At 48.4% G+C, this 26,403-nt stretch overlaps 3 protein-coding genes across 33 annotated transcripts in view; 2 read left to right on the top strand and 1 right to left on the bottom strand.

Annotated features, from left to right (window-relative positions):
- Nucleotides 1-26,403, top strand: part of LOC125428587 (zinc finger protein 883-like) — a 1,608,225-nt gene that overhangs the window by 1,125,587 nt on the left and 456,235 nt on the right. The gene's annotated exons all lie outside the window — the stretch shown is intronic.
- Nucleotides 1-26,403, top strand: part of LOC125428572 (zinc finger protein 420-like) — a 226,212-nt gene that overhangs the window by 5,723 nt on the left and 194,086 nt on the right. The window lies entirely within an intron of this gene.
- LOC125428632 (oocyte zinc finger protein XlCOF6-like) overlaps nt 1-26,403 on the bottom strand; it is an 82,860-nt gene that overhangs the window by 54,463 nt on the left and 1,994 nt on the right. The gene's annotated exons all lie outside the window — the stretch shown is intronic.

Genomic DNA, 26,403 nt, shown 5'->3' with positions numbered 1-26,403 from the left:
GGAAGGAAGGAAGGAAGGAAGGAAGGAAGGAAGGAAGGAAGGAAGGAAGGAAGGTTGTTCTGTTCACATCATTCTCTGCCCATCTGAGGGCCATCCCCCTGCTAAGGGCCTTGGGCACAGTTCTTGGAGTATGAAATCAGCTTCCTGAGAGGCTTAATCTGACCATCATCCAATCATCTGTTAATCAGAAGGAACCAATCCTGAGTAGGGTTTGAAATATGTGGGGAAAGCCAGGATTTCCTCTCCAAGTTGCTGGACTTAGCACTGGCACACTGTATATGCAAAAACCCCTCTTAGATGAAGACTTTAGCATGGTAAGAAGGTTTGTTATTGCCAACCAAGCTGAGAGCAATGTCGTACTGCGCCTAGACCCTGTCAAGAAGCTGAACTCCTAGCAGAGTCACTCAAGGCAGAAGGGTCACAGCTGAGAAACCAAACTAAGATGCATCCACCTCCTTCCAGGATCAAAGGTCACACTGGCAGAGGAAAATGGAGAGTTCCAGTGGTGATGGGGACTAAGGAATCCTGGAAGAGTAGCTACTGGGCAGCAGCAGATGTGGAAGTTAACCCTGACAAAGGATCTTTCATATCAATGAGAGTGCAGCTTCCCATTGCAAAACAAACAAAATGAATTTCAACAGAGATAAATCTGAGATACTACACTTAGACAGAAAAAAATGAAATGCATAGATATAGGATGGGTGACACCTGGCTTGACAACACTACATATGAAAGGGATCTGGGAGTCTCAGAAGACCACAAACTGAACATGACGCAGCAGAGTGATGTGGCAGCCAAGAAAGCCAATGCGATTCTGGGCTGTATCAATAAAAGCATAGTGTCTAGATTGAGGGATATAATTGTACCTATTCTGTACTGGTTAGACCTCACCTGGAATACTGTGTTCAGTTCTGGGCACTGCAATTCAAGAAGATATTGACAAGCTGAAACGTGTCCAGAGGGGGGCAACCAACATGGTAAAAGGTCTGGAATCCATGCCCTATGAGGAGAGACTTAGGGAGCTGGGTATGTTTAATTTGGTGAAGAGAAGGTTAAGAGGTGACATGATAGCCATGTTTAGATATTTGAAGGGATGTCATGTTGGTGAGGGAGCAAGCTTGTTTTCTGCTGCTCCAGAGACTAGGACCAGGAGTAATGGGTTCAAGATAAAGGAAAAGAAATTCCACCTAAACATCAGGAAAAACTTCCCGACAGTAAGGGCTATAAGGCAGTGGAATGCACTACTTTGGAGTGTGTGGATTCTCCTCCTTTGGAGGATTTTAAAGAGAGGCTTGGTGGTCATCTGTCAGGAGTGCTTTGATTATGTATTGCATTGCAGGGGGTTGGACTTGATGGCCCTTGGGGTCTCTTCCAATTCTATGATTCTATGATAAAGAAGCCATCTTTGGATCCTGTGGATCTATTCTAGCCAATGCCCAGTTTCAAATTTATTGTTACTGAACAAAGTAGTTAGTTGAGAGAGTGATGGCAGAACAGCTGTAGGTATTTCTGGATGACTCATCAGCTTTGGATCTATTCCAGTATGACCTCAATGAGTCATGTGGCCTCTGGCTCAGCTGGCATGGAGTTTGGGCTTGGGTGTTACCAATTTGCTGATGATACCCAGCTCATTCCTATGATGGTGGGCCGGTTGGCCTCGGCCTCTGAGGCTCTCCAGCATTGTTTAGAAGCTGTGGCAGGTTGGTTAAGAGCAAGCAGACTGAAACTGAATACAGCGATGACAGAGGTTCTCTGGCTTGGTCGGGTGGGGGCGGGGGGGACCTCTGGATTTCTAGCTGCCGACCCTGAGTGGTGCGGATCTTAAACTGTCTGCATCAGCCAAGACTGTGGGTGTGACCTTGGACTCCAGCTTATGGCTGGAGGAACAGGCCCACATAAGAAAAGGGGGTGCAACAGTCAATATTAATAATAATAGAACTACCACTACTGTTGCACTCTGGCTATAACTAATATTTCAAATACGTATATTTATGAGTTTATATACATGAGTTTATATCATTGTTCATATTTTTTATATATTTCTCATTGGTTGTAAATACAATCATTTCTTGTCGACTTTTGGACTTATCATTGAATACATACAGACTTACCTTAAGGATGCTGAATTGATGGGAGAGTGTGAACTAAATACCTACCTGAATTAATACGGATGACCCTGAATTTATTTGTTATAATTGTTAAAAATAAGTTGAACTTACCGGTTGGATGTAGTCGACAAGAAATGATTGTATTTACAACCAATGAGAAATATATAAAAAATATGAACAATGATATAAACTCATGTATATAAACTCATAAACTCATAAAGAACTGCGCTGGCTGCCAGTCAAGTTCCAGGTCATTTTCAAAGTACTGGTATTGACCTTTAAGGCCGTGAGTAGTATTGGATCTACATATCTTCGAGACCACATCTCCCCATATTGCCCTCAAACGCCCCTCCGGTCATCGGAGGGAAACCTTTTGGCGAGTCCCAACCTGAGAGTCATCTGGCTGGCATCGACAAGAGCCAGGGCCTTTTCAGCCCTGGCTCCAGCCTGGTGGAACAAGCTTCTGAGTGATGTCAGAGCAGTTCCGCAGGGCTTGCAAGACCTGGCTGTTCCACCAGGCTTTTCCAGCTAGCCCAGGGGTAGGGAACCTGCGGCTCGAGAGCCGCATGCGGCTCTTCTGCCCTTGCACTGTGGCTCCACGAGCCGAGCCGCCGGCCCCATCCTTGCCCGCCCTGCAGACAGGTTGGCTGGGCCGCGCCGCGGGCTTCCCCTCTCGCCCGCCCCGTTGGAGCGGGGCGAGCGCTTCCCGGCGACCGGCGAGGCCGAGCCGCCGGCTTCATCCTTGCCCGCCCTGCAGGCAGCAGGATGGGCGCATCCATGCGCTTCTCAGAATGAGCGGAGTAAAAGGTTAAAAAAACCCTATATATATTGTTATCTTTATTTTAAATGTCAAAAATTATTTGCGGCTCCAAGTGTTTTCTTTTCCCATGGAAAACGGGTCCAAACGGCTCTTTGAGTGTTAAAGGTTCCCTACCCCTGAGCTAGCCAGACGGTTTGAATAATATAAGACCATCTCCTTTCAGCTTCGGGGGGGGGGGGGGGGGGTGAGTAGGGTGATGATTGGGGATCGTATTACCTACAGCCATCTGAATTCTATTTATTGAATGTTAGAGTTTATTGTTTAAATATTTGTATTGTTCTTTTCAATGATTTTATTGATTGTTTTATGTTATAACCCACCCTGAGCCCTACGGGGATAGGGCGGGATATAAATTTAATAAAACAAATAAATAATTCCTGGCCCTGGGACAGAGACTGTGCTGGTCACCATCACAGATGAGTTCTGACTGCAGCTGGACCGAGGCTGATGTTTTTGGATCTCTCTGCAGCTTTTGACATTGTCGACAATGACCTCTTGACCCACCACCATTGTCGACAATGACCTCTTGACCCACCACCATTGTCGACAATGGTGGTGGGTCAAGAGGTCATTGTCGACAATGTCAAAAGCTGCAGAGAGATCCAAAAATGACCTCTTGACCCACCACCATTGTCGACAATGACCTCTTGACCCACCAGATGCTAGGATCTGGAGTACCTCCTTGAAATTGCTGACCTTGTTTTTCCAGGACTGGGGACTGCAGGTGAAATTTGTGGCGGTGTGTGTGTCCCAGCAGCATCCACTAGAAGAATTTGGATTTATACACAGCCTTTCTCTCCTGTAAGGAGACCCAGAGGGGCTTCCAAACTCCTTTCCCTTCCACGTCCCACAATAAACCCACACCCAGTGGTAGGTGGGCTGAGAATGCTGAAGAACTGTGACCAGCCTCAGGTCATCCAGCAGGAACATAGAGTGATGAACAAATCTGGTTCACTGTGATAAGACTGCACTGGTCATGTGGAGGAGTGGGGAATCAAACCCAGTTCTCCAAATTAGAGTCCATCTACTTTAAAGACTACAATCTCACCTTGGCTATCAATTACCCTGATGGACTCCCCCCCCAGCCACAGGGCTCATGTTAAAATTCTCATACATCTGAGCTGCTTTTTTTGATGTGTCTGCAGGAAGACTTTGCTGTGGATGAGAGCCAGAGGGCAAGAGATGCTGTAAGAGTTATGGTGATGGAAGACATTGGTATTTCTGTGACTCTACAGGCAGAGAAAGCCATTCCCAATTCAAGGGGAAACATGCTAGCCAGACCTATTGATAGGCAGTATTGATTTCACGGAGTAGAACCCCAGGGGTTGGCATCCATGTTGGCCTCAGAATCCAAGTCCATGTGGGGATGGTTCTCCTGAAAAAAGGAAGCTGTCTTATTATTTGGGGCTGTCTGCAGATAGCAGCTGCACACTGCATCTTGCAGAAGCAGTGAAGGAGGACAGAGGGAAGGGTTCATAAAGACATTTGCAACCAGCAAATACAAGCAGTATGCCAAGGATCGTGGAGGTGATTGGTGAAAGGAAAGGGAGAGGAAGACAGCACCTGTCAGCCCCTGCTTTTCATCATAGCTCATTTTTCTTTGGTTTATTCCGCTTTGTATATCTAGTACCCTGAGCTTGCATAGAAACAGAAAAAGGCTGGCCATCTCCATGTCAAGGGACCTGAGGAGAAACAGGGCTGGGAAACACTGGCCCGAAAGCCTCTGCCTCAGAGAGGACAATTTTGGCTCAACTTAGCAGAAATTATGTGGGTTGGTAGAAGGAAGTTGCCTTTTTTTTCATAGGTCCCAGGTCTAGGGGCCATTTCAGGATTTAGCTTTTAGAGGAGAATTTCACACTGGGAAGACAAAGAAGGACCACTGGGAAGACAAAGAAGACTGGGAAGACAAAGAAGTCCATCAGCCATTCAAAGAAAGTACAGACAACACCAAAAAATCCCACAACAGACCTAAGCTGCTACCTGCCAGTCCCTGCTCTTCATCACAGCCCACGCAGAAACAGCTCTTCCTCTTTCAGCCAGAAAATGAGATCAGGTTTTACATCTGAGGTCCTCCTATCAGAAAAAAGACAAACACAACAATTCTAAATCTTCTACATCAATTTAGCAGGTCTTTTCAAGACAGATTAACTCTGTCCCTCTCCAGAAATACAAAAGAAGTTAAGAAATAGGGTGGATGGAGAGCCTTAAGGGTATTCACTATCTGACACTGGCTGCTCCTTCTGCTTACTCCTGACTCGTGACAGTGGGAAATGTCAGCTGACAACAGAACAGTCCCAGAGACAGCACCTGGGAGTTCCCACAGCCACATCTCAGCCTGGGCATGTCAAAGCTAGATTGGAGGGAAGTCCCTCCTTCCACTGCTCCACCTTCTCCCAAGTGCAGGGCATCTGAACCTCTTCTGATGACCTCTCACACAGTCGAGACACAGGACTGCCAGTCAGTGGTCCCCTGCTCTGCAAGGAGAGCCCAGAACCCCTCCCATGTCACAGGAAGGATCATGGAGGATGGCAGAGATCAGCCTTTGGGCCCAGGGCAGACAGCCTTACCATGGCTTTCAACTTCAGGACTTCTTCCCAACAAGAGAGAGACAATCCAGGAGAAAAGCATCCTCACCCAGAGAGGCCACGCCCCAAAATTTTCCAGCATGACTTCCTTTGTAGAGAGCTCTCTTGGGCAGGGCTACCAGAGTCCACTCCTCCTGAGTGAAATAGACAGCCAGCTCTTCAAAGGACACCATACCCTGCAAGAAGAGGGAAGATGCCACAGATAGCTATATGGAAAGGACCAACATGTGTTCTTTGAGAAAACCATGGTCCAGCATTATTTCCATAGTCCCAGCATGTCCCATCCTAGGATAGGGTGACCACTCTAGCCTCTCCAGTGGGCAAGACTTGGCGCCTTCAGTGCCAGATTCAAGGAACCAGATCCTGTGAGCCATGCAACCAAGAAGGAAGCAATCCTGCCCTGTAGTCGCACTCCACGTCACGTAAGAACGAGACGAGACGCCGAGATAACATCTCCGGGTGGAGATCGCCAGCGGGAGACCGGAGGTCCGTGGTTCCCAGCGAAGCCCCTGCCTGGCCGGGTTCCCGCACCTTGGCCGTTACTCTATCGGGGGCGCAGGGAGGGAGGACTGCGGGGAGTTCCGAGAGCGTGGGAGGCCGGAGATCATCATGTGATGCATGATCTCATCTGGCTACGGCGGAGAGGAGCGACGCTGCCTGAGCTTCAATCCTCACCTGGGGCAAGACCTGTCCCTGCGCCGTGATTGAGCCAGACAGTTCGGCGACCCGCGACTCATGGGGATGCCGAGGAGTGGGGTGCGACAAGCGACCGGCAAGGCCGCATGCCCTAACGTTTTCTTACTATTTGCACTGCTGGGTCGGCAGTGCACTACTACACTTCCCTCCTTTTTTTACATTTTAAAAACGCCTTTAAACGCTTAAGGGCTTATTTAAAGGGACGCTTTGTCTCCTCGCTTATCAAGCTACTGCCGCTTGTGTAACATTAGAACTTGGTTGCGGGTAAGGGAAATTCGAGGGGCTTCTACACACGCTACAGGCGGGGCTATTAGACACGACAGAACGGCACAAGATCCATAATAAGGCACAATACACCAAACCAATGCAGAGCTGTACAATACACTCAACCATCCTCCCGCAGCCAGCTCCAGAGGGCTTGGACTACCAATGGGGCAAAACATCATACTTCGATTAGATACAACTTTGCAGCTCACGCACTTTCATGTGGAATCAACTGGGAATTATCAGAAAGATTAAACAACACATATTATGTACATTCTCACAACCTTGGTGGTAACAACAACAAGTAATCAATAGCTGCACGATTGTCTAGGGTCGCTGATCGAAAGTTCCTGCCTCGAGGCCAGGGCATCCAGAGCTGCGTGGAGGTAGAGTTGATGGACTTCGCGAAGGGCACAGCCAGCCGCCAATAGTCTTAGCAGGTGACATTGTAGGAAGCGAAGTCCGTGGACTCCCACTAGGAAGCCGGCGCAGGGAGATGAACCTGGGCCGAGAGGGCGACCGGCTGCCCGGACAGGAGGGGTCGAAGGCAGAGCCGGAGCGGCGGCGCGGGCGGCCCGGCTCCCCGGGTGGAGCCTGGGGTAGGACAATGGTGAGGCGACTGAGGCAGCAAAGAGTTCCGCAGGAGTTGGGCGGAATGTAGTTAAACGGCCCCTCCCCCCCCGCAGGTCCAGAACCAGCCCTGGGGAGCAGGATGTTTCCAACACGGGAATGTCCTATGTGTGCAGTTCCAACTGGCCGGTGCCGCATCGGCCCGGGTCGGGTTCCTCTCGCTCGGCTGCCGTGATGCGGGCGCAGGTGTTAGACTCCTGCGGGTTAGCTTGGCTACAGTCTTGGTGACAAGGGAGAGAGCCAGCCGGAGGGTTTGGACGACGGGTCCCCAGTCGGCCATAGAGTATCCTGATGGATGAGGCATTCATGAAGGGCTCCAGCCCAGACTCCGAAGTCTCCGGTGCTTTGCAGACGGGGAGCAGGCAGGAGCTTAGCAGGCTCCCACTCCCAGGTACTCGGGCCCAGGCAGAAAGATGAGACGCTGGGCGCAGCAAACTGCCCTAGATTGGTCTGGTGAAGCTCACCAGGTGGCCATCGCCATCGGCAGGAGGCAGCAGAGCAGGCAAAGGATGGTGGTCGCTGAGTTGGTGGGTGATGATCGCAAAGAGAGCTGCATGAGGTTCTCGGGTGTCTCTCGGGTGGTCTTTACAGCAGCAGCTTAGGGTCTGGCTGGTGGTCGCCTTTGGACGCCTCCCCCAGGTCATCTGGTCTTTGACGCTGGCTTAATGGGCCTGCTGGGATCGCTGGGCGGATCCTCTAGAGATGCTCCATCTCCTGGATGGGGTTGGTTTCTCCTGGCCATTCCATGGCTGGCCCTGTCATGGCTTAATCGGAGTCCACGGGAACCTGTAGGAAGAGGGTGGATTGAAACACCCCCCCTTCCCAGGTTACTGGCCGGGTCCCGCCGGCCTGGCTCCCAGAGCCGATGGCGGGATTGGGACTGTGCTAGTGCTTAGATTTAAATATGGAAGGAAGAAGGCTTGTTTTGGCAGCCTGTGAAGGTTGCTTAATGGCCCTCTGGGGCCTTCTTACACTTCTTTAGTTGTTTGGACAGGGGAGGGCAGGAGGTAGGCGACCCTGGTGGGAATTGGCTTCAGAGCTATCAGGTGCTGCTTTGGTGGGTCCGAGCCTTGAGGGGGGAGGGAACAGGCGGGTCCTGGGGATTGTGGGTATGCATGCTTAATCAGCAACACAAAGGGGCTTTGGAAGCACCTTTGGGGATGGGTGCATCCGGGATGAAGCAATCCGCAATTGGAGGCAAATTCCTCGCATTACCAATAAAAGGAAAAGGAAAGGGGGGGGGGTTTCTGGGAGTTGCACTTACCGCGGACCTTGGTGGCTAATGCAGGAAGCTGGATGGTGCTAAATTTTGCATCGACCATCCTCGGAAAGTTGCCGCCACGACCGCCTTTAAGGGCTGCCAATGAAATGGCAAACACCACCCACCCAACCATGAGGATCTGTGTTTGGCAGCAACCCTTGTGGGTATTAGGGGCATAATGGCAGCAGCCCTTTTAAACTGGGGCCTGTCCTGACAGTGCTACGGAACAGGATCGGCCCAGATTTTGAATCCAGGAGGGCCAGTCAGCCAATTGGCCCTCCCGCCTTTACTGGTCGAAAACAGAAGGAAAAGAGGAGAGGGAAACAGTTTTCCTAATGGAAATCAGGAAAATAATTTCCTCGAGGGCAAGATTGATTGACGATCGCGACGGCTTTAACGGCCCCAGACCAGAGTCGCTTTGACCTGACTCATGAGGTCCCTTCCCAGAGATTGACATGATGTCCAATGATAAGGGACTGCATTGCCGAAATCCCGGCTGTTGGACCGCGGATGGCGGATGTTCGCCTCGCTGGCTTGTTCCCCACCCCAGATGCGCGGGCGGCTCGTCGCTCACTGGTCGGGTTACTCGCTGCTCTGATGACGCGTAACATCAGCCGTGTCCACCAGGCCCTTGAACTTACATCTCCTTCTATGGCGAAAGCCCAGATATGGACGGAGCTCTCGATAGGCGCCTCCACCGCCAAGCGACGGTGGTGTAGCCAGCGCATGTTGGCTGCTGGGGCTCAGAAATTTTATTGGGTCGGCAGCAGGCAGCATGGGGCAAGAGAATCAGCCACGCAGCTGGCTCCGGCGGCAGCCCTGTGGGGTGTCGGTCCAGACCTGGAGGTGGATGGGTCCTGGTGCGCGGGTCGGTCATTCCGTACCATGAACAGTCCCTGTTCAGCCAGCAGAGGGCTCTTTTTGGCAGCACGAGCCCAACTGTCCCGTAGGGATGGGCTCGCCATACTGGGTTGGGCTTAACAAGAACCTCGGGGCAACTTAAAGGATGGGCTGGGTGCATGCGCAGCCGGTGATGCCACGAGAGGGGTGGTTTTGGCAGGGGCCTAGGCTGAGAGCCCGCTCTAGCACTCTCCTCCTTGGTCCGGGTTGGGGAGGCCTGGCGGAGCTCGAATGGCAGTCAAGCTCCAGCAGCCTTTCTGGCAACGTGGCACCGGTTTTGGTGGCTTCCTCCTGGGGCGACCTCCATCGGGTTGTAGGCCCCCCGCTTAGGGCTGCTCTACACTCCCTTCTCGAAGTGTCCGGCCCGCCGCGAAAGTTAGCAGTCATCCTGGGGCTGCCTCCCCGCCGGAGGAGAGTGCTGCCAGAGGCCAGCTTGGTGGGCGGAGGATCCGGCGCTGGCAAGCCTACATGTCGCCAGTTCAGGATTTTGCCCAGGTCTGATTGCCCTGGGCGGCATCTGCGGAGGCGCTCTCCCTATGGTATGCATGAGAGCCTGCTTTGGGCTTCCTCGCCATCTACCCGCCTCTTGAGCTTCCCGGAGCCTGTTCACAAATCGCATAGGCTCTTGGGCTTTGTGGCCGGATGGAGGAGAAACTCTGCTGGCTGGCCGCTGGGGACCTTAACAAATGCCTTATAGGCGACTCAGAGGCTTTTAATCGTAAGGGTGGCCCCCAGGCAGGACAATCTGACGTTAGGGTTGGCGTAAAGCATCAGCCACAAAGCTGTGCGGGCGGTAGTAGGCGCCAGAGGTGGCTGCCTGTTGAAGCACTGCTGGCGAACTCACTTTCCGTACCCACCAGGCAGGGCTCAGGAGCATGCAAAGGTGGTCTTCCAGCTCCAAACCATAGGTGGTTCCCTTGGCGATGGCCTCCAGCATGCCTCTCAATGAGGGGCTAGTGACTTTTACCGCCCCGCATTGCTTTGCGGAGCCCGGTAAGGATGTTATAGTTTAGGGCTGTACTGACAACTCCGCTGGATGACGCCACCTCCCTCAGCACATCTGTGAAGTGGACGGGCACAATGCAAGAATAATCTTCAGCATCGCCTTCCGGCCAGGGTTTTCTTCTGCAGATCGCGGGCTAATACGCCTACAGAAGTTCTGAAACCCGCCATTACGCAGCGCTAGACGGATGCGGCGGGTTTCGAAACGAAGGCGGAGCAGGAGGGGCTGAGCCGCTGGGAGAGCTTGAATTCGGGTGAAGGAGCCAGGGGGCAGAAGGAGGACAGGCTACCCAATTTAGTGGATAGAGAAAATTCGGTCGAACAAGGTGAAAGATCGAAGGAGGGCGGCCTACAGCAAGTGAGAGCCAGAGGCCTGTAAGGCTGATGGCTACGAAACATTGTTCCACGTTAGTAGCAGCGACATCGGGCGCCATGAGGCTCTGCAGCGAAGAGTGCTCGAAGGTTTTCCCAGTTCCAAGATTCAATGTCCCCCCCCTCTGCTCATGGACACTGAGCTTCAATCTCCTCAACCACTCTGGCGCAGCTCCTCTCTTTACGGGACCCTCGCCGCATTTCGCTAACGCCAGTTCGCTGCTTGTCATAAGCCCTGCTTTTGCAAGCTCCCATACTCACCGGTGTTCCGGCCGACGAGAGTGTCCTAGGACGCCCTGGATGCGCCGATCCAGAGGACAGGCGATACCGAACGGTGGTCCCTGGATGCGCCGATCCAGCCGGACTTCGGTATCGCCGCCCTTCCCCAGGCGACGTGAGCAGGGTGGGAGGTTCGAGGATTCCCGTTTCGCACCAGCTTGTAGCTCCACTCCACGCGTCAGCGAAGAACGACGACGCCGGAGATAACATCTGGTGGAGATCGCCAGCAGCGAGACCGGAGGCCCGCGGTTCTAGCGGAACTCCGCCTGCCGGTTCCTGGCACCTTTTATTGTTACTCTATCGGGGCGCGGTAGGAGGGAGGATCGCGGGGAGTTCCGGAGAGCGGGAGTGTCGAGATCATCATGTGATGCATGATCTCATCTGGCTACGTGCGGAGAGGAGCGTACGCGTCTGAGCCTAATCCTCACCTGGGGGGCAAGACCATTGTCCCTGCGCCCGGTGATTGAGCCAGACAGTTCATGACCCGTGACTCATGGGGGGATGAGGAGTGGGGGTGCGAGCATCGCAAGGTCAGCAGGTCCAAGCATGCCCCGCTCTACTACGGCACTGCTGGGTCGGCAGTGCACTACTACACTGCCCCACTTTGAACATTTCCCTCATGACATCCCCATACCTCAGTTGGTTGCATGATGGCTCTTGTCCCTTTATCACCGCTAGAAGATGGCAGAGGAATCTTCCAGGAAGTTTGTCTGCTGCTTCCTGGGAGGGAAAGAAAGAAAGACCTTTCTTCTATTGCCACATTTTCTGGGCTCGTCCCAGGAGTGAACTATTCCCTTGATTGGATCTGGGGCGCAGGTCAAGAGCCTGTTTTCAAGTCTAGTTGAACAAGCAGTGGGAAAATATGTGAAAAAAAAGGTCTTAACATTCAACCATCCAAAAGATTTTAAAGACAAATGTTCCAATGAGAGAAAAGGCCTTTTTCTTGGGACTTATGGATGGAAATTTGGAGCGGAAACTAGATTTTTTGTTTTTCTCTACGACAACAGCAGCAAGAATAATATATGCGCAGAAATGGAAAACTTCAGCTATTCCTACAATTGAGAAATGGTGGGTGAAGATATTAGAATTGACAGAAATGGCAGAGCTTACTTCATTGCTTAAAGAAGGGGACCTGAATAAATTTTGGGGTAATTGGAAACCTATGATAGAATATATAAAAAGATAAAAATGGCTAGTAGTTTTGAAGCCTATAATATTTTAAAATTCAGATTAAATAGAGAATAATGTGCTGTTTATCAATTTATCTATTTTTTAATTAGTAAATTAAATATTTCTTTAAATTAGTACCTGATGCAGATGAAATTGGGAGTCCATATGATCTAAATTTGTAATATTTTTAACTTTGTTGTTAAATTGTTTCTAGCTGAAAAAATTAAAACACAGTATTCTAGATCCAATTAATGAATGCCTGAGGGTTCGACCCAGGAACTCTCTCTGCTCAGACAGCCATTGCGGAAGGAGCAGGGGATCCCACATTATGGAGGGAGAGAGCCCCCTCCCCTCCTCAAAATGCCTCCTCGCAATCTCACCAAATCCATTCCAGGGCACCTAGTCCCTGACTCGCTTGAAGCCATGTCCTCCCATCCCCTCTGAGGGAATACAAGACCCCCCCTCACCTGGTTCACACAACAAGGACAATGTCCTGGAAATGTGGCTGCAGAGCTTGGAAATCAGAGGTTTTATTTATCAGGAGGGAATTTGGCTGCAGCAGCCGGGATGGAATGCCTGATTTGGAGCTGGGGCCAGGAGGGGCCAGCTAGGAACAACTATCTCCCTACACAGAGAAAACTAGATGTCCAGGGAAATGGTTCCTGCTTTCTCTGCCTGCGCTGTTCACAGTGCTATGGAAGGGTCATTTAGCCCAGATGGAATATGTATCCCTCCACACACAGTCTCAAAGTAAAGCTGCCTTCAATCCACCCATCCAGAAAGCAGGAGAAAAGTGCCTAGTCAGGAATTGCCCAGGCCGCCCCCTAAGGCTTCTGATGGCTCTTCCTCTTGGCTACGTGGACCAGGCCTGACACTCAGACTGAAGCACGTGCCTGACAGGGAGAATGTCTCTTCCCTGCTGGCACTGCTGATCTCCTGAAATTGTGGTTAATAATCCATTGGGGCTTGGGGGAAAACACCCCTTCCCCCTTGTCTGAAAGTCTCCGACTCCCAGAGTGGGCAATACGTGGCTAGACTAAGAAGCCCACAGGACTTGAGAAAAGAAAGTTGTCCCATTTTCATAGGCTTAGGATCTACCGTTCCAGCACCCACAACTCATCTAAGCTCTTTTGAGGATAAACTCAAACTGCGAGGATAAAGAAGGCGACAGAAATCCTCCTGCCCTTGGAAGAAAGTGCAGCCAACAGGCAGTCCCAGGACAGACCGATGCTGCTATTTGCCAATCCCTCGTGTTCAACAAAGATCAGGAAAAATAGCTCTGCTTCCTGTTCCAGCCAGGAGATGAGGTCAGGCTTGGAAATCAGGGGTTCTATTTAATCAGGAGGAAAAACAACAACAACTAAATTATACTCTTTTGGTAAGCACATAAATTTAGCAATTCCAAGTGATCTTGATTGTCCTCCCAGACTTACACAATAGACAACTAACTTCTTCTTTGCTTTGTTTCTTCCCTTCTTCCCCCACTTCAGACTCTCACTCTTTCTCTTTCCTGCCAGACTTTTTCTGACTCTTTCTCTCCTCCAGGCCTGACACTTTCTCTTTCTGCCCCTCACTGCCTTCCCAGTTGCCCACATGCTTCTGCCTCTACACACAGCAACAGTGTTGGCAGTGGCTGTACGGTTATTACAACAGATCTCTCATCTACACAGATAAATTCCCCTGAGTGTTGCCAGCTCCAGGTTGGGAAATCATCTATACCTACAACAACAGAAGAATGCCTTGTGAAGTCATTGCAGTTGGCAGAGATGGCTAAACATGATTTCTTTGATGAAAAAAAAAAGAACTTATCTAAATTCCTGGATAATTGGAAATCTCTGATGGACTTTTTGTGTAGAACAGAAAAGAACGAGTTGATGATTTCTAGATTTGAGAATGAGAAGATTAAGAAAAAAAGACATAACTGAGAAAGTGTGAAACTTACTAGTGATAATAATCAATAATTAATTGTATTAAGATAATTAGAGAGCAAGCAATAATTTTGAAGTGTGTTAATACTTGGTCAAAACAAAATTGGGAGCCTTTTGTTTAATACATTATTTCTGGCACAGCATTGGGCCAAACTTATGGAATTCTTTAGCAAGATAATCCGTACAATTCAATAAGGTGACATTTAAGTTTTGGCTGCATCTATGTTTCTGCATAGATCCAAAAAGTTTATCCTTGCTAGAAATGAGGGAACTTCAGCTTTCGAAGTAGTGGCTCCATATTGAAAAAAAAATCTTCTCCTTGGGTTTCTCATGGGAGTCTCTTCATATGCTTACCGCCACGGAGATTTACCATCGTCTAAAGACCAGACTGTATGACCAGGAATACCAATCTCTCCTGAGTGCTGCACAAAGCTCCTGTTCCCCTCTATATTTTGGGATCACACCCCAGAAATCTAGCCCTGCTGTATATTTAGAACAGCTTGTTAATTATAAGTGCAGATGCAACTCATTCCCCTCTATCTTCAAGGTCGTTTCCTTAACATCCCACAAAGTGAGTGTTGTTGTCGGTATTGTCCCAACGCTATGGACTCAATCCCTCATATCCTGCTTTACTGTTCGAGGTAATGATATTAGAACCGATCTGGGAGCTTTACTACCTCTAGAATTTATGTTTCTCTCAGACAAACTAAAAATGTCTAAGCTATTGAACAGCCATAATGTAGAAATTTCTGAAGCAGTTGCTACATTTTTAATCCATGTTCTACATGATATATAACAATGATCCTGTTTTTGTACTTGGAATGTATGGTACTTCTGGTTTATGCCTAATAAAGGTTTTTGGATTGGATTGGAATTCAATAAGAAAACCTTAGGGGATAATGGCACCTCTTTCTTAATGCTTTGATTATGTGTTCCTGCATTGTAGGGGGTTGGGCTTGATGGCCCTTGGGGTTTCTTCCAACTCTATGATTCAATGATACCCTGAGAGATCACTGTGGCAATCTTATTACTGCAACCTATTTACAGGCACTTTCAGATCTTTCATCTTCAGAATTTGTTTCTCCTATTTCTATCAACCTCCAATAGTTAATTACAAAATATATTCCTTTCATGGGCTAGCACTGATTTTTCAAAACTTGTATATTGGATTCTTTCCTATCTCCTCTTTACTGAATAGCATTTGCAAGAGATGTTTAACCTGTAAATACTGGAGCTGAGGAGTCAGTTCCTTGCATAAAGATGATATGTCTGCAAAAGTGATAATTGTTTGTCCAGTAGGTATTAAAGACTTAGGGTCAAATACCCCCAGATCTTCTCCAACTATAAAATTCTCTTCCTTTGCAGGCTTAGTAAAACGTCTTTTGATGTTATAACAAATGCCAATGCTGATATTCCCAAAGCTAATTGGGTTCTCACATTTGTCCAGACATTTTGTAGGGCATTAATTCCAAAACTGTCCTTGGCACAATATCAATATTCCCTCGCTTATTTTCTCTCAATGGAATTGGCACAACTGCAATTTAGGTTGTGTCTTGATCCTCCTTTCTCCATTTAGTAATCCAACTTACTCTAGCTGAACACCAATGCTTTCGTATATGGGGGTTCCTAGAGCCCCTCTTATCGTCATCTTATTCTGAGTGTCCTGAAGGATCATCTTCGGTCTCTGGGAAGGCCACATAAAATGAGGTAAACATTTTGGCATGTTTTTTAGCTCCTCCTCTTGTATTGCTATGGGAACATTCCAACACAAGAAGATCCATCTAGGCAATATTCACATTTTAAGCAAACGTATTTTTGGTTTCTAATTCCTTTGATGCAGACCAAGCATCCCTTGACACCCAATCCAATGCCCTCTCAGGCGTTTCACACACAGGACTACTAGGCAGGGCGCCATCCCTGCAAGGAGAGCCCAGGACTCCTCCCAGGTCAGAGGAAGGATCATAAAGGGAGGCAGAGCTCAGCTCTTGGGCGCAGGGGGCACATGTCCTTCCTCCGAAGGGATTTGCTCCCAGCAAGAGGGAGACACCCCCCTTCCCAGCTCCCTCACTCCTTTCTTTGGCACCCCTCCCACACCTACCCCACCCCCCAATCTCCCCCTCAGACCCCCACTTTCTTCCCCACTTTCTGCATCGGCTCCATCTTCCTCGCACGCAAATTTCTCCACCATCGCCCCCACCCCTCCTGCATCTGGTCCTTCCTTCTCTCACCCCCACCTTCCCCGGCCCCTCCTTCCTCCAGGAGTCTCTGCAACCTGCGGCCACTTGAGCCCCCTCCAGCCTCCCAGGGCGCCGCCTGCGGGTCTCGCTCTCCGTCCCGCTCCAGGGACCCCCTGGCTCCGCCCAAGGGGTCCGGGGGGGGGGGCTTCCTCCTCTGGCCACGTGGTGCACGTGCACGCCCTCCCCCCAGACTCACCAGCTGCATTGGGGGCCGGGGGCACCGCAGGGACCCCCAAGATCTCCGGGGCCGGAGCCTGGAGCGCCTCTCCCGGGAAACTGCCTGGGAGCTCCGCCGGTTCTCGCCCAGCCATTGAGGAGGAAGCTCCGGAAATGCGGCTGGGGGAGGGGCAGGGGCAGGGGGAGGGGGGGACAGGAAAAGGGAGCCGGGGTTTGGGGGGGGGGGGGGGGCTGTCGGCTGCCTCACTGATGAACAAGGAGGCAGGACTGCACTTTCTTTCTGCATGCTTTTCTTGTCCCCAGTGTGATCCTCATTTGTCTATTTTGTTCGAGTTCTGAGAAAGAAGAACCCTTCAGAGCAAGTTACAACAGCTGTGTTGAAAAACCACAGCTCGCGGGATTCAAAATCACTGGGCGGAAGGTCTGCAGCACGGAGTTCGTCCTTTCTGCAAAAAAAAAAACACACCACAGTCCTGCTACATGTACGGTTGCCAACCTCCAGGTGGGACCTGGATGTGAGCAACGCTGAAGAGCAAGAAATTATGCTTTAAGGAATATATCAAGACAATATAGAAATTGATTACCAAGTCTTACTTAGATAGCTCTTTCTCTCTCTCTGCTCTTAGCTTAAAAGAAACACATTCCTTAGCAAATTGCTTGAGCTACCAAAGCACCATAGACAGTGGAGCCCCTCAGTCTACAGGGCTAATTTACAGCCAGATATCGGGAAGATAACACTTTCCAATATGCAGAGATAGCCATAAACAATCCTAATGTCTAAACACCCCGTCCTTGTTTCCCTGGCCTCTCAGGAACTAAATGACCTTACTGTTGTTACAAGAAGTACCATAAACACAGTGATAGTAAAAGCAGTCAGGATACAATAGATAACCAGCCTCACATTCACTTTGTTTGAAAAACATCCTGGATGCTTGAGAATTTATACCAAATGTTTGACGTGGGATAATTTGTTGCAACCCTAAATCTTTTGCAATGTATATGACTCTGCTTTGATGTACCCTAAAGAAGACCCTTTAAAACCTTGGACCTTTCGGTAGTTCGGGGCAGTTCTCATCTCTGGTGAGACCTGTGCTGGCTTAGAAATAAACTCTGTTTTATTCTATGCAAGAATTCTTGCTTTGATTGGGAACTCTTGCCTCTCTTTCTTTCCTCTGGCTTGAGGAGAGAAGAGTCCCTTGCCCCTTGGCTTAGGTGGCTGAAATGGTGATTCTAGATAGCGAGGCAGCTCTATTGTTAAATAAAATTCTAATTTGGCCTTGGGCTAACATGGAGATGCCCTGGAATCACAGCTCATCCCCACACTACGAAGATGGGTTCCCCTGGAGGAAATGGCAGCTTTGGAAGGCGCGCTCTATGGCATTGCACCCTGCCGAGGTGTTCCAGGCTCCACACACCCAAACCTCCAGGAGTTTCCCAGCCCCATTGATTTATTCATTCATTCATTTAGATGTATTCCATGCCCTGCACTGCAGCCTCGGGGTGGGTTACAATAAAAATCACAATAAGGTCCTTCCAACACAGCAGTAAAATCTCTATCAAACACAATCCTAAAAGAATAGAACCCAACAACCCCCCAAAAATGGGAGAAGTTTGCAAGAGCCTCTGATCTTCACCAGGTGCTGAAAATGCAGGGGGGGGGGAGGCACCTCTGGGGGGAGGGGATACCACAGTGCAGGGTCCACTGTTGAAAAGGCCCTCTGGACTGCCCCCCCCCTTCACCTCCAAAGGTGCTGGGACAGTGGGGGCAGGGGCAGGGGGAGGCCAGGCAACCCTAGACACAAGAGGAAAGGGCAGAAGCAATCCTGGGAAATCTGGGGAACAGTCAGAGTTTCTGCTAAATCCAGGCAGAAGGCTTTCCCCCCAAAACATGGCTGGATGCTGAGGTCCTTTTCCCACCTCACCCCCGTCTGAGGGAAAATGCATGCAAACCACGATCTTCTTCCCTGGTGCGTTTAAAATTGCAGAGAATTGCAAGGGGGGAGAAATTGACTCTCCTATAAAACAAAAAAACACATAAAGATTATATAACCATAGGAGTTCACTATTGTGAAAACACTCCTAAAAGAAAAAGGCATTCTATAGAAGGCATTGAGACCAGAGCGGAGCAGGGTCTCTATCCTGGTAAATTCTGTCCTTCTTAAAATAACAATTTTATTTTTCCCCCAGCGTTCATCTCCCCTTCCAATGCTTAAGTGATTTTGATGCATTATGTAATTTGTACCACCAGCTAGAGTTTGCACTGAGCTCAGCTCTTGGAAAGTAAAAGCCCTATTAGCTGAACTCAGAGGCAGAATCACCATTAAGGTCTCACTTGGTGTTGCCAACCACCAGGGGGTGGCTGGAGTTCTGGTGCTATTACAGTTGATTCCCAAGTGGCAGGTATTACTTCACCTGGAGAAAATGGCCGATTTGCGAGGTGGATTCTACAGCATGATACCCCATTGAAGTTCCCCCTCCTCATACTCCACCCCCCAAATCTCCAGGTATCCCCCCACCTGGAGCAGGAAGCCCTAGTTTTACTGTGCAAGGTTTATGAGACAGACTGATCTCTTGCATCAGAATGAAATGTTTGGTCATTTATGCACGTGTTTTCAAAGAAAAAGATGTTTACAAGCGATTTGCCATTGACTGCCTCTGTGTAGCAACGTTGGACTTCCTTAGTGATCTCCCATCTGAGAAGTAACCAGGGCTTGCTTAGCATCTGACACTTGATGGGATCAGGTTCACCTCAGCCATTCAGGTCAAGGTGTAACCTACTTTAGACTACACAAGTACATGTATTTTCTTTCATAAAGTGTATTCTTTTGTTTCCATTCTCCTTAAAGGGAAAAAAACCTTTCCTACTGCCAATGTACTATATGAAAGCATGCTATGTTGTTAAAGAGTGTGTGTGATTTCACCTTTCCTTTACGTTGGATCAATAAATGATGGGAGGGGGACAGCATAATGAGCTAAGAAACAAATCTATTTCTGTGAAGGATTTTAAAATCTTACAGATCCACCATTGGTAAATCTACTGTCAATCCTGCACAGCAAATATATAACAGGTTCCAGTCATTATAAAGGAACCTGTTTTCCTTTTCCCTATTCACATGTGTGCCATGCAGGCAGCGATTGGAGCCCATGGAAACAATTCATGGTTGCTTTCATGTTGTTGCCTTTAAAAAAAAAATTTGTTGCAACACATGCATAGCAATGCGAGCATGCAGAAATGAACTCCCAAAGCCATATCAATCATCCCACAATGTGATCGGCTGCAACTGTGCAGTTGCACATGTGAAACAGACAAAAGAAAAGAAAAATGGGCCTCCCTGCAACTGGTAGATGAATTCTCCCTGATTGTGGACAGCACAATGGAAAGGAGGGAAATCAAATGGCCGTTTGTGGAGAAGCGGCTCCAACCTGGGATTTTGCAAAAGGACAGTGGGTTTAGCAATTTTTGAAAATCCCAAGTTGAGTGTAATAAAATAAGGCAGACTTTTTGGGGATGAGACCTGTGCGAAGTCCCCCTGCCCCAAATGGTTTGTAATGCATCCTATACCCATTATATTTGCCCTGTGTGAAGTCGACCTACGTGAATGTCAAAGGTGTATTTTTCTCACCTATATAAAATGCATGTGTTGACTTGTGTAATTTTTCTAAAAATGACTTATGAATGTGTTGTCAAAGGGCCAGCTTGGCTTTGAATTATTTGCTTGTTCTGAAAGAAACTGGGTTGTTCTCTGAACCAAATTAAAACCTTCTTTCACAGGAACCATAAATTGCCTTAATCATTGTTCAGATTGTCATGCCCCCACAGAGGCTTTGGGTATTTCCCCTTTAAACTTCAGTTTCCCCATAGTTAGTATGGTTTTACTTTATTGTTAAGTCTTCTATGGGAGGGTATTTTAGTTAGCCCCTGCCCCTTTATGACATTTCCCAGTAGTCAGTTTCCTTTTTACCCAGCAATCCCCTGTTTTAGTCTTAGCCAGTCAGTCAGAATGAGGTGCTAAGGGTAGCTGGTGACCGGAATATTTGTGACGTCCATATAAGTATATGGTGGTCCAAAGAGCACAAGTCAAGTTTAACAACAGTTAGAGCAAAGACTAACAGAGCTGAAAGGAAGCAAGACACAGTGGACTATCTTGAAAGCAGCCAAGAGAAGGCACAGTTTGCAGCTTCAAACCTCCTCAAGACAAGCAAGTACTCTGGTTAGATAGACCAGTGGTGGCAAACCTATGGCACGGGTGCCAGAGGTGGCACTCAGAGCCCTCTCTGTGGGCACGCACAGAGTCACCCCCCCCACACACACACACACAGAGACATCTAGGCTGGCCTGGGCCGCTGGGCTCGATTATTAGCATTAAACCTGAGACCTAGTTTTGGGGAAGCAGTGTAGGTAACCCTGTTAAGCACTGTTAAACCCCACTGATTTTCATGCGAAGAGCTAAAGTGTGATCCTTTACCTGGGAGTAAGCTCAGTTGCTAGCAATTGGGCTTGCTTCTGAGTAAACCCTCCTAGGGTCGTGTTTCACCCGTTGGAAGAGTTGCACGGTTGCTTCAAAGCAAAGCCACCAACTACCACCAAGCTTACTCCCGAGTAACGCACGGGCACTCGGTCTCAAAAAGGCTCGCCACCACTGAGATAGACCCAAGGGAGGAGTTAGGGTCTTGTTTCTCTCCAGTAATAAACCCATTGTAGGAACTGTTGAACCTGGCTTGTGTCTCCCCTATTCTGTCCTAACCAAGAATAGGGCACCTCAAACAGAGTCACTTGGGGGGCAGAACAAGATAGTATATATACCTATTGCAAATGGTCATCAAAAATCACAGGCTGTTTTCCATCTTATCCTTGTGAGATTTTCCCTCATCACCTACATATCCTTTCAGGGGCAGAACCACAAGGGCCATCACCAGTGGCGTACCTAGGCAAACTGGAGCCCTGGGCAAAACCCGAGTTTGATGCCCCCCCATGGGCAGCCACCCTCCCCCACCATGACCAAACCTCACCAAACCTGGGCGATATCATCAGGAGAGTCTCTCAAAAAATCCCTGAAATTTTGGTGCTGCTAGCCTAAAAACTGCGCCCTCTGCAGGCCAAAAACGGAAAAACACTGAAAATATTAAAAATCCCACAGACGAACCTGCAGTTTGCGCCCCCCACAAGGCGGCGCCCAGGGCAACTGCCCACTTTGCCCAATGGGAGGAACGCCTCTGTCCGTCACTATGAAAGGTCTGGTCTGAGGGGGGACATGCATGCAATTACAAATGGGGGTAGATCTCAGGATCTGACACGGGGTCCTTGGCACAGTTGGAATCTGATAAGCCATATATCTTGGAGGGTATGTAACCCACGGGGGGGGGGATGTTTTGATGAGTAAGGGGGCCACTGGCAAGTATTAGCCCTTAAGAGTGCAGTACACAGGGCTTTTGAAGGGACACATCAGCCCAAATCTTGGAAGCCTCTCTGTTACCTGGGCCATCCCCTCCCCCTTCTGCCTTTTGCAGGGCCTGACTCTGCCGCCTCCTCTTGAGTGGACTGAACTAGGGCCCCCTGTTGTGCTATCCCAGTACCTGTCCACTGGCCAAATTCATTTTTGCAAGGTCCTCAGACCTGGTGGTGCTGCTAAATGATCTGTGCTGGGTGGTAAGGGCACAAATCTGGGGTGTGGCAAATGGGGACTCTGGGTTGTGTTTTGTTGGGTGCTAGACAACTGCGAGGAGTACAGGCGGGTTTATCTTTGGGCTACCATTCCTCCCCCCAGTTGCTTGTTTAGAAAGTATCTGTGTTCTAAGAAGCAAATGAAGTTCCTTTTCTACAGGAAACATTTGTTGCTTCAATCATTGTTAAAATAGTCTACATGCTGCTAACAGCAAAAGGTCAGTAAAAATCACAGACCATTTTACAACTGATCCTCATAACCTTTCAAGGGTCCTTTCAAGGGTGGAACTTTGAACCACAATGGCAGCCACTATGTCCTTTCAAGGGTGGAACTTTGAACCACAATGGCAGCCACTATGAAAGGGCTGGTTTAAGGAAGGACATGCAGTTGCAAAAAGGGGTAGCTCTCGGGATCCAATATGATGACCTCGGCACAGCAGGAACCTGATAAGCCATGGATCGTGGTGGCGCAGGTAAGTGGGATGTGTGTGTGTTTCATTGTGGATGGGGGCTGCCAGCATTGATTGGCCTTTAGAGTGCAGCATATGTAACCTCAGCTTGTGGGTTCTGTGGGGCAGTACTTGGAAGGAGTTGCAAAGAACCAAATTTAAACAAAACAGTTTACTTCTCTTTACAAATAACATTAAACATCAACATTTAACATTACAATTCAAGGTCCTGTTCAGGTTGCATTTCAAGTCCTTCTAGTTACAGTCTACTGATACTGCCAAGTCCAATTCTTCTTTGCAAGTGGGTTGGCTCCTGAAGACTCCAAGGGCTTGATGAACAGGATGCAACATGATGAAGGTTTCCAGGAGAACTCTCACCCATGACAACCACAAAAAGAAACCCTGAAACAATAAACTCCAACATTTACAACATAGCAAAAATAAACAACTGCCTTCCCAGTAGTTCCCAACAATATTTCAGTTTACCTTAACAAGGTGTTAAGGGCTTATACAACCAAGGTCCGAGTCTGGTAGCCTTGTCTTCTCCAAAGAGCTCTCTCCAGCAGCCTCTTGCTGCGCTGAGTCTCCACCCCTTTCTGGGTCAACCCAATCTGGGCCAACCCATTCTGGGCATGGGGGTTACACATACACGGGTTGTGAAAGGGCAGATCAGCCCAAATCATGAACGACTCTCTGTGGACAATCAGTTGGCCCATCTCCTCATTCTTCTACTGTTTGTAGGGACAAAACCTCAGCTGTCCCTGGCTGGCCTAGCTCTCGATCCTCCCTGTATGGGTACTGAACTAGGGCACCCATTTTTGCTTTGCCAGTGTCTTTCCACTGGGCCATATTCATCTTTGTAAGGTCCCTGTCTTTTGCCATATGTCTGGGGTTGTGAGGGATGCAGTGTGGAACCCCTCAGTTGCGATGGTGTTGCTAAATTGCCTGCACTTATTAGAGTAGGTGGTAAGAGCCCCAAGCTGAGATGTGGTAGATGTGAACTCTGTTTTTTGTTTTGTTGGGAGCTAGATGATTGCTAGGAGCACAGACGGGCTTGCCTTTTGGCTGCCATCCCTGCCCCTACCACTTGCTCAGATTCAGTCGTCCTAGTTGACATATGGGAGCCTGTAAAGAAAGGGGCTGCTTGCCACTTCTCAAAAACGTGGGTCAGGATTTTGGGAGCACAGAAGAATTCAGAAACAAAACTAAGTAAAATATTTTTTAGGGTTTATTGAGAGCCACACCTGGTCAATAAACAAAACAACTGAAAATGCATAAGCAAAGGGTAAAATAACAGTTCAAAACATTTAGTAGCGTAGCTTTCCTTGCAATGAATGCAAGCAAAGGAAAAACAAGAAATATACTAAAACTAACTAGCAGAGTTTAACGGCTTGAAAATACTTAACAGGCAGGACATCAAAACAGTAACAGCAGTGAAAGTAAAGATGAAAAAAGAGAAAGATAATAATAAGGGTGTTGAAAGGCAATTATACAAAAACTACTGGTCAGGTAGCATAAACAGACCAATCAAACTCTCATAGTAATTTGCTGAGCCAGCTTGGCAAAAAGTCATTGTTGCTAACAGGTGTAAATGCTTAAGAAGATTCTTAGAGTCCTAATTGTAAATAAAATAATCTACAGCTGGGGTGTAACTTTTATCTGAAGCAGCTACAAACAGGTTGGAGAAAATTAAGGTGATACAATTTCTCCACCAAGCCGCTCCCAGGAGAGTGGGGAAAAGACGCAACAGGACTCTTTTAGGAATGCTGTTCTTTAGTCCTACTGATGCCTCCTGTACCAACTGCCTGGCAGAAAGCAAGTGAGCAATGGGGTGTGACTTAGACACTGAGACATTCATGCATGCTTGCCAGCTCTGACCTGGGAAATTCCAGGAGATTTGGGAGTGAAGTTTGGAGGGGCTGAGTTTGGGTAGTAGGAGATTGACAGGGATGTGATGTTATAGGTTCTGCCCTTTGAGCCACCATTTGTTCCAGTGGAACTTGTCTCTGTGTTCTGGAGATCAGGTGTAATTTTTAAAATAGATTTTTAATTAGTGTTAACTATACAACAAGATTGGTGGATTAGCCACCCTACATAAGGAGAAAACAGCATAAAATACATGGTGTCAACCTTTGCCTGTGGAAAAAAGTACCCTAAGCCCATACAATGGCGATTAATAGTTAAAAGATCAGCATAAAAGAATAGGTAGCTAATTGGCTCCCATCCTCCTTTCACCTGATGCATATTTCTAGGCACCTAATCCCATTTATTTTTATACCACTTCCTCTTATTATTATTCATCACTACTATTTTTTTCTATTTTTCTAACTTGCATGCCCTTTCATTGCATCAAACCATTATCAAACTGTTTCTACATTTATAATTGTTCTAGAATCCTGATTCTTTTACCTGTCTCACCCATGTCTAATTTTTCTATCTCCCTTCCTACCTCTCCTAATTTCCCTTAATTTGATCCCTTTGGTGTTGTATTACTCTCCCCTAATCTGACGAAGATGGGAGAAAAAGAAAGTAAGCCACACTTTCAGACTGTCTGGAAGTTCTTTTTTACCCTTATTTAAAAAAACCGTCCTGCATCTTGAAATCTGTAATGTTTGGATAGGCTGCATAAAAAAAGTAAAACTCCAATCTATCAATAGCCATTGAAAAGAAATGTTCTTATCTTTCAAATACATCTAAGTTAGCAATTTGCAATCCTTTTTCATTAATTTTTCACATGGGAGTTCTCTCATTAAAATTAAACTCCAGCTTCACTTGGATAGAGGCGGTTCAGCGCAGCTGGTGTTGTTAAATCTCACCACAGTGTTCAGTGTAGTAGATTCAGTGTAGTAAACCTTCTAATTTACCGCCTCGCTGATATTAGGGTACAGGGGTCAGCTTGAAGCTGGCTGGCCTCATTTCTCCTAGATTGGGGACACAGCAGGTAGCATTGGGGAGAGAGAACTCCCTGTGTTGCCCCATAGTATGTGGGGTGCTGCCAGGCTTACTTTAATATCCACATGAGCCCCTGGGAAGCTTAGTCCATAGGGTCGGGCTGTGCTGCGGTGCCACCAATATGGCAGATGACACCCAGCTCAGATGCACGATGGAGGGGCAGCTCTGTCTTTGGCCCCCCCCCTGGAGCTTTCCAGCTGCAGCTGGCAGTCGCTGGCTGGCTGGAGAGCCAGCCGGGCCAGCTGAATCCTGCAAAGACAGAGGTGCTGTGGCTGGGCTGCGGGAGCAAACCATGGACTTTTGCCTGCTCCACGCCAGATCAAGGCGAGGCATTGCATTTGACCTCACTATCAAAAGCCTGGGGAGTCATCCTGGACCCCGTGCTATCACTCAAGGCCCAGGTTGCACAAACGGCCCGGGTTGCATTCCATCATTTGCAGCAGGTATGGTATCTCTCCCGTACAGACTTGACCTAGTTATCCATGAAACGGTCACCTCCAGGCTTGACTATTATTGTAATTCACTGTATGCTGGCCTGCTTTTGACCATGATCCAGAAGCTTAAACTTAAACTGATCCAGAAGCTTAAACTTGTTCACCATGCAGCAGCCAGGACTCCTTACAGGGATGATCCAGTCGGGACCAGATTACTCCGGGTCCTGTACCATCTCCATTGGCTGCCCATCAAATTCCAGGTCATGTTCAAGGTTGTGGTTTTAACCTTTAAGGCTATAAGCGGCGTTGGGCCTGTATACTTGAGGGACCGTGTCTCCTTGGATCCTTGGAGGAGCACCTATTGAGAGTCCATGGCCCGAAGCACGTCCGGTTGGCCTCTACTACTGGGCTTTGGGTGGGGGTGGGAGGGAAGGGTTTTTATTGCCATCTGAATTTTAAATTTTGAATTCACTTTGG

The sequence above is a fragment of the Sphaerodactylus townsendi genome, linkage group LG03, assembly GCF_021028975.2.
Source record: "Sphaerodactylus townsendi isolate TG3544 linkage group LG03, MPM_Stown_v2.3, whole genome shotgun sequence".
Lineage (NCBI taxonomy): Eukaryota > Metazoa > Chordata > Lepidosauria > Squamata > Sphaerodactylidae > Sphaerodactylus > Sphaerodactylus townsendi.
Note: the sequence above shows the minus strand (reverse complement) of the source record. Positions and strands in the feature narration are given on the sequence as shown.